The following is an 11,876-nucleotide window of genomic DNA, read 5'->3' as shown; positions in this document are numbered from 1 at the left end:
ATGGAAAACTCAGGTGCTGCAGGCAGTAGAGACGTTTGGGGTGCAGGAGGGGGATCAGGGCTGGGGAAGAGGGCTCTTGGGTGGGGCTCAGAATCAGGGGTTCAGGGTGCAGGAGTGGACTCAGGCTTGGGGCAGAGGGATGGGTGCAGGGGGTGAGGGCTCTGGCTAGAGGTGAAGACTCTGGGGTGGGGCTAGGGATGAGGGGGTTGGGCATGTGGGCTGCCCCAGGGCTGTGGGTGGGGGGTGGGGGAGAGAGGACTCCCCCAGTTACTGTGTAAAACATGGAGCAGTTCTCGCTGCAGCAGCTTGGGGCAGGGGGGGAGAGGTGCTTCTCCCTGGCTGTGATGCTCCAGTGGGCCTGGGCCAGGCCCAGGGAGGGGCTACTCTCCCCCAGCTGTGGGAAGTACAGGCAGGGCAGGTCCATGCTGGGGGAGAGGCATCTCTCCTCTCCGCAGCCTTGAGCCCCTGTGTGGGGCTTAATAGGCAGCTGCGTGGCCATGCAGCTTAGAGGGAACCTAGGTTGTGATAGTGGGAATTTTTGCTTGAGAGTCTCAAAGCATTTTACATAAAGGGTCTCTTTCAGTCCCCACCCCCTCCTTTCAGAAACCATTCCCCACACCATTATTTTATCCTTCTGTGACCATGGTCACTGGAGGGGCCACTGTGAGATTGCTCAATCAGAGCAAACGGCAAAGAATAGGGCAGACAATCTCCAAAATTGGCAGTTTATTCTTATAATTAAATTCACCATGGCAGTAACCAAACAGCTTCTGTAATAACTTACTGGTTATCAAAAAGCTAAAATACAGTTCACTTTAAGCAGTCCACCCTTTGGTGCCCACATCTATATAGTGAGGCTTATTGAAAACCTTATTCACCATATATAACGTTCTACCAATCGCAAGAGATTGGACACACATTACCCACCAGGTCAAAAAATATTTCAGATCTTACCTAAATATACGCGCACACAGCCAATTCTTATTAACTAAATCTAAAATTTATTAAAAAAGGAGAGGTTTCAGAGTAACAGCCGTGTTAGTCTGTATTCGCAAAAAGAAAAGGAGTACTTGTGGCACCTTAGAGACTAACCAATTTATTTGAGCATAAGCTTTCGTGAGGTACAGCTCACTTCATCAGATGCATACTGTGGAAAGTGTAGCAGATCTTTTTATATACACACAAAGCATGAAAAAATACCTCCTCCCACCCTACTCTCCTGCTGCTAATAGCTTATCTAAAGTGATCACTCTCCTTACAATGTGTATGATAATCAAGGTGGGCCATTTCCAGCACAAATCCAGGGTTTAATAATAATGTCTGGGGGGGGGTAGGAAAAAACAAGGGGAAATAGGTTACCTTGCATAATGACTTAGCCACTCCCAGTCTCTATTCAAGCCTAAGTTAATTGTATCAAATTTGCAAATGAATTCCAATTCAACAGTTTCTCGCTGGACTCTGGATTTGAAGTTTTTTGTTGTAATATCACAACTTTCATGTCTGTGATCGCATGACCAGAGAGATTGAAGCGTTCTCCGACTGGTTTATGAATGTTATAATTCTTGACATCTGATTTGTGTCCATTTATTCTTTTACGTAGAGACTGTCCAGTTTGACCAATGTACATGGCAGAGGGGCATTGCTGGCACATGATGGCATATATCACATTGGTGGATGTGCAGGTGAACGAGCCTCTCATCGGCCTCTCATCGGGGCATGGCCCAGCTGCGGCTACTTCCCCAATCAGCCATCCCCATAGAATCATAGAATATCAGGGTTGGAAGGGACCTCAGGAGGTCATCTAGTCCAACTCCCTGCTCAAAGCAGGACCAATCCCCAACTAAATCATCCCAGCCAGGGTTTTCTTAAGCCTGACCTTAAAAACTTCTAAGGAAGGAGATTCCACCACCTCCCTAGGTAACCCATTCCAGTGTTTCACCACCCTCCTAGTGAAAAAGTTTTTCCTAATATCCAACCTAAACCTTCCCCACTGCAACTGGAGACCATTACTCCTCATTCTGTCATTTGCTACCACTGAGAACAGTCTAGATCCATCCTCTTTGGAACCCCCTTTCAGGTAGTTGAAAGCAGCTATCAAATCCCCCCTCATTCTTCTCTTCCACAAACTAAGCAATGCCAGGTCCCTCAACCTCTCCTCATAAGTCATGTATTCCAGTCCCCTAATCATTTTTGTTGCCCTCTGCTGGACTCTTTCCAATTTTTTCACATCCTTCTTGTAGTGTGGGGCCCAGAACTGGACACAGTACTCCAGATGAGGCCTCACCAATGTCAAATAGAGGGGAACGATCACTTCCCTCGATCTGCTGGCCCCAGCCACTGCCCTCTCCAGGGCTGCTTTTAACCCCTTCTATTTTAGGAGCAGGGTAGCCACCCTGCTACACAGTTCAATAGGTTATAGTGCAATAGGCAGTCCATGTGTAGAGTTTGTTTTAATTCTTTCATGAGAATTTGCAGGGATAATCCAGGGCACACCAGGAGACCTCAGGCTTGTGAGTTGAACTTCCCCTGACAAAGTTTAAGCAGATCTGAGAGGGTAAGGACTAGGCCCAAAGCTTCCTTTACACTTCTCTAGCAGGCTAATAGCCTTTTAAGAGAAGACATCTCAGCAGGGGCCTTCCGGGGTGAAGAATAGGCAGTGTATATTGTTGCTTTGAAGTAAATCCCTGTGTCCTAGACACACACTGATAACTAGTTGCATTGATTAGCATAAGGCACTTAACAATTCGAACAGTTCACAGGTAGTTTACTACAAACTTCAAAGAGAAATAAAGACAATATTACACCCCTAGTTTCATCTAAATGTTAATATTCCCCTTTGATCTCTGAATCAATAGACCATAGTAATGAAACATTACAGACAGGAACTGAAGTTTAGCATCTACAAGCTAATTGGATCACATTGTTAAACTTCTAACAAGATATAGGTAAACAGACAAATACAATTAGTATCTATTGTTAATCCCCCAACAATACAGGCCTACATTTCAAGGGCTTAATGCTATTTAATGTATCTTTGCTACCTATTTACAAGGAATGGCCCTGTTTACCCAGAGGCAGATTAGAGGTTTGTGGGGCCCTGAGCCAGAGAAAGTGAGGGCCCCTTCCCACCCCTTCTGCTTGCAGTCCCCCTTTTCCTCCCCACTCCCCCTGGCACTCCTGCTGGGGAGCGGGGTTGGGGCATGGGGGCCTCCTCTGCTCACTGGCAGGAGCACCAGGCAGGCAAAGCAGGGCAAGCCCTGCACCCCAACCCCGCTCCCCAGCAGGAGCACCAAGTGGGTGGAGTGAGTCAGGTCACAGGGATGCCCGTTTTTCTGGGGGCCCCCAATTGGCTGGGGCCCCTGGGCATGGGCCCCATTGGCCCAGTGGCTAATCCGCCAATGTGTTTACCATTTCAATACTTTTCTAATATGTCCTTAAAGGTTGATTTTTGTTGCTTAACCCTCACTGGCTCAGTGTCATACCTTATCACTGTTTGTTCCACTTTGCTGCCCTTTTCAAATTGATGTGGTTTTGAAAATGGGGTGGTGGTGATGGTGGTCTTGTCTAAGGAGCTATAGCCATCTTGTTTGGGTAGTTCTCATAGTCATTTAACCAGTCTGACCACTCAGATTGCCCAAAACATTTTTGAAACGGATGATCTCCAAAGATCCCTGCCCTGCATACGTCCTGCTTTTGGGCTGTCTGTGCTTGTGTCTCAAAGCCCTAGATCTCTCTGGGTTGCTTGCCACGTCTGCAGTGAAGTCACATCAGTTCAAAGTAGAAGAAAGACATTAGAAATGGCACTGGGGCCAGTGAGAGATCAGGCGATCAAACATCTAGAAATCAGTTCTCTGCTAACGATCAGATGTTAGCAGACTGATGTTTTGGTAACTTGATGGAAGACAGTTTTGTTTTCCCCTAAAGGCCCAGGCCTTGTCCACATCACTGGCCGGTACAGAGACTTAGGCCCAGATCTTCAAAGGTGGTTAGGATTCTAACTCCACTGAAATCAGTGGAAGATCTGGGCCCAAGTTGCCTACCCCAGTCACTGTGTAAAATGTAGAGCACTTCTACACAATGCTGTTATGACTCATACTTGCCAATTGAGCATTTTAGCTGAAAAGACAATAACTCTCCGGGAAGCTTAGCTTACGTGGTTAACAACATCCAGATTTTTTTTAACACTTGTTATTTTTGTACAAGAGTGGGCCAGTAGGTCTGTGCTCTGCTTGATGCACTTGGCTTTTAATAGAAGTAAAGCCGTGATAAAAAATATGCAAGTGGGGGCTTTGCAAATCTTTACCACACAACATTCCTTTTTCTACATTTGACTAGTATTTTGATTCGCCTTGTTTAGATGCCCCGAGCAGTGCAGCATCCAGCCCCTTCCCTTAGACTCTTCCACAGCCTAACATTCATATGTTGCCCATCCGGAGCACCTTTCCTCCAAGGATCTCCAGGCATTATGCTCACTTATATTGCTAGGCTATGTGTAACGTGTACAATGGCATATTAGCCACTGGGTCAATGGGGCCCATGCCCAGGGGCCTTGTCTATTTGGTGGGCCCAGGAAAAATGGATGCCCACACACCCTGATTCACTCCACCCACCTGGTGCTCCTGCCGGGGAGCAGGGTCAGGACGTGGGGGCTTGCCCCACTCCCCCTGCCTGCCCAGTGCTCCAGCTGGGGTGTGGGGTCAGAGCTCAGGGGCTTGCCCTGCTCTGCCCGTCCAGTGCACCAATCTCTCCTGGGCCACGACCTGGCTCCTCAGCTGGAGCGCTGGGTAGGCAGAGTGGGTCGACTGCCGGCAGAAGGGGTGGGGAGGGGCCCCCACTTGCTTTGGCCCAGGGGTCCCACAAAACCCAAATCTGCCCCGTATGTGTATTTTACATATGGGGAAACTGAGGCACACAGCAAGTCACTGGAAGAGCCAAGAAAGAGCCCAGATTGCCTAACTCCCAGCAATGTGCTGTAATGGCTAGACCATATTCCCTCCACATCTCTAGAAGAGCTTACTGTCAGAAAAACAGTCTGCAGTGAGTTAGCTGCCATGTTTGTGGAGTCATGCAGAGTGCTGTTGGGATGCCATAGCAAGTGAGAGCACTCAGCCCTGCAGTTGAGTCTTGGATGAATCTCTGCCTCCAGGGCAGTGTGCATGAGAGACAGGGAGCCTAGGCTGGACACACATACAGCTGGTCGAGCTCTAGATGAAAGTTTCTAACCATCAGAGGAGCGAAGTTCTGGAACAGCCTTCCAAGGGGAGCAGGGGGGGCAAGAAACCTAACTGGCTTCAAGATTGAGCTTGATAAGTTTATGGAGGGGATGGTATGATGGGACTGCCTACAATGGCATGTAGCTGATCTGTGGCTGTGAGTAGCAAATCTCTCCAATGGTCAGCGATGGGACACTAGATGGGGAGAGCTCTGAGTTACTACAGAGAATTCTTTCCCAAATATCTGCCTGGTGGGTTTTGCCCACATGCTCAGTGTCTTTCTGATCACCATATTTGGGGTTCGGATGGAATTTCCCTTCAGGTCAGATTGGCAGAGGACCTGGGGGGTTTTCACCTTCCTCTGCAGCATGGGGCCCAAATCACTTGCAGGTTTAAACTAGTGTAAATGGGGGATTCTCTGTAACCTAAAGTCTTTAACCAGTGGTGGGCAACTTGCAGCCCACAGCCCATCAGGATAATCCACAGGCAGGCTGCCAGACAGTTTGTTTACATTTGCATGGCTGCCCGCAGCTCCCAGTGGCTGTGGTTCACCCTTCCCAGCCAATGGGAGCTGCGGGAAGCGGCACGGGCCGTAGGGACATGCTGGCCGCCATTTCCCGCAGCTCCCATTGGCCACTGGCAAATGGCAAACCGCGGCCACTGGGAGCTACGGGCTGCTGTGCAAATGTGAACAAACTGTCTGGCAGCCCGCCAGCAGACTACCCTGATGGGCTGCGTGCGGGCCGCAGGTTTCCCACAACTGCTTTAAACCATGATTTGAGGCTTTCAATAACTCAGCTGGAGGTTAGGGGTCTATTACAGGAGTGGGTGGGTGAGGTTCTGTGGCCTGCTATGTGCAGAAGGACAGACTAGATGATCACGATGGTCCCTTCTGGCCTTAGCCTATGAGTCTAGTCTATAATAAATGAAAGAGACATGGGACCCGTGTAGTCCCATGAACTCCTGAGAGGCATGGAGTAGAGGCCACTGCAGGATTGCCAAATCACCCTTTAATCACAAGTGCTATGATTGATTTGGTGCATCCTGAAGGAGCCAGCCTCACAATGACTTGAGTCGCTCCAGCAATGCCCAGGGCAAACCCCTCTGCCTGGTTGCCTGCCCTGCCTCTGGGGAAGAGCAGCCCACCAGAGCCACTGCGGGAGGCAAGCAGAGCTTCCCCCACCCACGTGTTTGAGGAGTTGTGGGGGAGAGGGATAAAAGGGAGCAAAAAGAGCCCCAACTGCCCCTCTCCCCCTGCAATGCCAGGCCTGGGAAAGGGAAGGTGGGGGTGAAGAGCTGCCCCCCTAGGCCTGCATAGGGGGAGAAGGGGACCTTGGGAGAGGAGGTGGTGCAGCCCTGGAGCTGCAGAAGAAGCAGAGGCACAATGAGGGACAAGGGTCAGGGCGGGTGTGGAGCTGGGGGTGCAGCATTAAATAATTGGAAATCTGAGATTTGGGAAGAAGCTGGAGGCTCCGAGCCATCAGGCAGCAGCGAGAAGCACCAGTATCAGCAGCCCAAATCCTCTTACTCTGTAAATCTGGGAGAGCTGGTGACACATATGGGTGGGAGGTAGGGGGAGTTAAAAACCAAAAGCCAGACCGGATCCCGCAATATCATCTCGTTTCAAAACTTATGCCTTTGGGGCCAATCTTGTGGTTTTGGGGAGCTCTGACCGACTGATTTTTGAACTTTGGAGGATAGCACTGCAGGTGCAGCTTCCACTGGCAACACAGACCAAGGCTGAATTGCGGGGTGATAAACTCTTGCTTACACCATAGCACCAGCTCGCTCGAACAGGGGGAGCCTGGTGCTGTGGGGGTGGAGCTGACACGTCTGTCCTCTTTGTTTTCAGTCGCACAGATACAAAATGGCTGCCTGGGATTCTCTTTGGATTGCCCTGTGGACTTGTTCCACCTCCAACAACAGCCTGGTCTATGCTTAAAAATTAGAGCAACCTAGCTGTATCGCTCAGGGGTGTGAAAACTTCACATTCATGAGACGCTGTTGTTAAGCTAGCTCGGTGGAAGAATTCGTCCGTTGACCTAGCTACCGTTGCTCAGAGTGGTGATTAACTACAGTCGCAGAACCCTCCACAGTGCTGTAGTGCGTAGTGTAGACATGGCCAAAAGTCTCCTACACCCGGCCAAGCTGCATGGACTGAGCTTACCCTGCAGGAACTCCCCTTCTGTCAGGACCACGGGGAGGACAGTGCCATTCTGCAATTGCCAAGCAACCATGAAGTCTCTAGAGCAGGTAGCAACAGCCGCGTGGGCCTCATGGCAGGAAGCATGGCAGGGGCTGGGGTTACTGAGGGACAGGCCCATAGGATGGAGTCTTGCAGCCCCCATGCTGCCCCCTTGGAGTCATTGTTCCCCTTTGTGTTATTAGTGGGACCTCTCTCCAGCTCCCCTTTCCCAGTCTCTCTAAGTATCCTAGAGGACTGTGTCTTTGTCTACCTCTCCAGTTAGTGGCTCTGTTTTCATAGAATCATAGAATATCAGGGTTGGAAGGGATCTAAGAAGGTCATCTAGTCCAACTCCCTGCTCAAAGCAGGACCAATCCCCAACTAAATCATCCCAGCCTTTGTCAAGCCTGACCTTAAAAACCTCAAAGGAAGGAGATTCCACCACCTCCCTAGGTAACGCAGAACAGTCTAGATCCATCCTCTTTGGAACCCCCTTTCAGGTAGTTGAAAGCAGCTATCAAATCCCCCCTCATTCTTCTCTTCCGCAGACTAAACAATCCCACTTTTGACTAGGCCCCTCTGCAGTGTTCGCTTGGGTGGCTCTGGGATCTGCTCCATGTGCACAAGTGAGCTCCTCCCCCTCATGACAGCAGCAGACGTTTCCATTCTGTGCAGGTCAGTGTTTCGTGTGCAGCAGGTCTGTATGGACAACAGCTGGGGCCGGAGCACATTTGCTTTGATAAAGGCAGGGCATGATGGTAAATAGGCTGAGATTCACTGCCATAGAAGATAGGAAGAAAGCACAGGCCCTCTTCTATCTAACATAAGGGTGAGGGGAGAAACCAACCCTTTGTGGTTACCTAGGACCCGATCCGAGACAGTTTCCTCAGCACAGTATGGCAGAACACCTATAGAATCGTAAAGTGCTATGCACGGATAGGACATTGCCCAATTGCTCTGGGTGTTAGTAAGACCCCTGATTAAATGTCTATTCACAACTGTTAACATTTTGCCTCCTAAATTAACACTGAACTATGTCAGTGACAGTTACGTCTGTGTGTGAATTTGACTAGATTTCATGCCTTATTGTTATTTATTATACTCGCACCATGGTGTGCTTTTGTAGGGGCTGTATAACTACAGAGGGTTTGAGTTTTCTCCCAGTTACACCAGTGTAAATTAGCAGTTACTCCATGGAAGTCCTCAGTGTTAAACACGTGTAAAAACCATTGTGAACAAGTAATCAGGTCCACGAGAAGACATGGTCCCTGCCCCAAGGATCTTACAATCTAAAGAGACAAATGAAAGGCTGGGGAAGAGGTGCCGCATGAGAGCAGAGTGGCCAAAGCAGACACTTGGCGCATGTCTCAATGGTTCCATGTCTTTGTGTGTGTGAAGTAAATTTTAGTCCACTGACACCAAGTGAAAGTCCATCTTAAAATCATACATCGCTATGAAGCAGTTGCAAATGTTGGAATGACTCAGTTTTTCAGCATAATGCAAAGTAGCCTGCTGTAGTGCAGAGAGTTTAGCTTCAGTAGAAGGACTTAGTCTAGTAGCTGCTTATGACTAAAGTGTAGCATAACCGTAAAAAGAAACAGCACTGCCACAAAAGGGAAAATTGGGGTAAAAAAGGAAATGCCAAACCAAGTGTATATTTGGCACTGGAACAGGGGTGGGCAAACTACAGCCCGTGGGCTGGATCCGGACCATCAGCACTTTGGATCTGGCCCGTGGGATTGCCACCCCCATGGCGCCAAGGGCCCTGTGCTGCTCCCGGAAGTGGCCGACACCATATCCCTGCAGCCTCTGGGGGAGAAGGGGCAGAGGGCTCTGCACGCTGCCCTTGCCTGCAGGCACCGGCCCCCGCAGCTCCCATTGGCCAGGAATGGGAAACCACAGCCAATGGGAGCTTCGGGGGAGGTACCCACAGGTTAGGGAAGTGCGCGGAGCCCTCTGCCCCTCCTTCTCCAGGGGCCACAAGGACATGGTCCTGGCCGCTTCCAGGAGCAGTGTGGGGCCAGGGCAGACATACAGGGAGCCTGCTGCTGCTACCCCGGAGCCGCTCCAGGTAAGCGGCACCAGGCTAGAGCCTGCACCCCAACCCCTTGCCCTGAGCTCTCTGCTGCACCTCGCACCCCTCCTGCACCCCAACCCCTGCCCTGAGCCCCCTGCCGCACCCTGCTCCCCTCCTGCACCCCAACCTCCTGCCCCAGCCCTATATTCATGGCCCCACATTCAATTTCCCCACCCAGATGTGGCCCTCGGGCCAAAAAGTTTGCCCAGCCCTGCACGAGAGGATGGTGCAGTATGGGAAGAAACTGATGGCTATTACCCATCTTGTTACCCGCATGGGTATGAGGGGAAGAGGACAGGGCTAAGAATAGGGTGACCAGATAGCAAGTGTGAAAAATCAGGATGGGGGTGGCGGGTAATTGGCACTTATATAAGAAAAAGCCCCAAATATCAGGACTGTCCCTATAAAATCGGGACATCTGGTCACCCTAGCTAAGAACAGAAAAGGCTTGCAGAGTGATATGTTCTGTTTTCTCCCATTTTGCCCTTTGCTGTAAAGTGTCTTGGTTTTTCATTGTGAAAACTGGGGAGTCTGGGGTGGGGAGGCCATGACCCTTTTTCTTTCCCCCTCCCCACCTGCCTCCCTCCTCCCTCCACAGAAATATACGTCTCTGTGACACCTCCAACCACCCTGGTTTTATTTTGAAAATACAGTCAACGTCCAGGCTAGGGATGGGGGGTTGCACTTGCTCACAGAAGCCCCACCATACTGTGGGAGATTGGCCGCCACCAATATCATTCTTTTCGGGTTCCATCAGCCCTGCTTGACTGGGGTTGTTAGATCATGGGTCTGGATGTTCATGTGGTTGAGACCCTGGATGTTGATACGCAGCGGTGGAGAGTGTTTCTCAGATCCGTCACTAGGTGGATGCTGCAACTGCTTTTCTGAAGGAAGCTGCTTGTGGAGACTTTGTGGCAGGGCTCCTTGGATGCTCTGCATCTAAAATAGAAGAAGCAATTTGAGTCTCAATAGGAAACAAGGTAGAAGTGGTGGGGAGGTGTGTCGGTTGACTCCTCACACTGTAAAAGGAGCTAACAAAGTGAGCATTAATGAGGCATTTTGACTCGAGACATATTGGAATTCTCAAGAGTGATAGCTGGGGAGAGAAGGTGTCTTTTGTGAATCACTGAGGTGAAAGATGGAGGATGGGGGAGGGATAGCTTGGTAGTTTGAGCATTGGCCTGCTAAATCCAGGGCTGGGAGTTCAATCCTTGAGGGGGCCATTTGGGATCTGGGGCAAAAATTGGGGATTGGTCCTGCTTTGAGCAGGGGGTTGGTCTAGATGATCTCCTGAGGTCCCTTCCAACCCTGGTATTCTATGATTCTATGGAAACTCCTTCCAAATGGTATAGTCTGGCCCTGAATGTAGACAGAAGACAACAAACAATAACATGCTTGGGCAGTTTGTCCAACTTAACTTGGGAATGTTGTAATGGAAGAAACCTGTCCAGAGAGGCTGGATGGAACCAGTTCCTTGCACTGTCCCTCTCTAAGTAACCCATTGTGTGTGCGTGGGATGAGAGATCATCTGACTACACCTGAATCCATTTCCAAGTTTGTGGCATGACCATCTGAGACTGCCACTTGCCAAATAGCATGAGTTCAACATAATATCAGGTAAGAGTGATTAGAAATCAATAACAAACACTGGATAAGGCTGACTAGTTTGGGGTTTTAGAACTATACACAGAAAAGGCATGACTGAGGTATGAATAATGGTGAACAAGTGGCTCTCTGTTAACTACACTGTTGAATCTCTTCCTGTGATAAATGAGGGGTGGGTGGGGAGCAGCTAGCCAGTTAGCTATAAAATCCCTCTTGGTAGCTGTTCTCTACTTGCTTTACCTGCAAAGGGTTAAAAAGTCTGACTGCATACATAGGTAAAAGGAAGTGAGTGGGCACCTGGCCAAAGGAGCCAATGGGAGGGCTAGAACTTTTTAAAATTGAAACAAGACTTCCCTTTTCTCTGTTAAAAGAAAAGGAGTACTTGTGGCATCTTAGAGACTAACAAATTTATTTGAGCATAAGCTTTCGTGAGCTACAGCTCACTTTGTCGGATGCGTCTGTTGTTGTTGTTCTCCAGAGAGCGGATACACAGAGCAGCAATGCTGTGAGCAGCTTTAAAACCAGGTATGAAAAAGCATCAAATTGATCCTCAAACCTACTTATTTGAAACCCCAGATACACAAGTAAATCAGGGAATGTCTAGGAAGATGCAATTAGGGTTATTCCTTTTATTTCTTATTGGCTCTTGGACTCCTCTGTGCTAACCCCAGATGCTTTTGTTTCACTTGTAACCTTTAAGCTGAACCTCAAGAAAGTTATCCTGATGCTTAATTTTTGTAATTGTTTCTTTTTAAGATCTAGCAAAAAGCCTAAGTTCCAAATGTATTTCCTTTCT

This window comes from Eretmochelys imbricata, chromosome 10 (assembly GCF_965152235.1).
Source record: "Eretmochelys imbricata isolate rEreImb1 chromosome 10, rEreImb1.hap1, whole genome shotgun sequence".
NCBI classification, from domain to species: domain Eukaryota; kingdom Metazoa; phylum Chordata; order Testudines; family Cheloniidae; genus Eretmochelys; species Eretmochelys imbricata.
The sequence above is the reverse complement of the archived record's forward strand: the minus strand, read 5'-3'. Positions refer to the sequence as shown.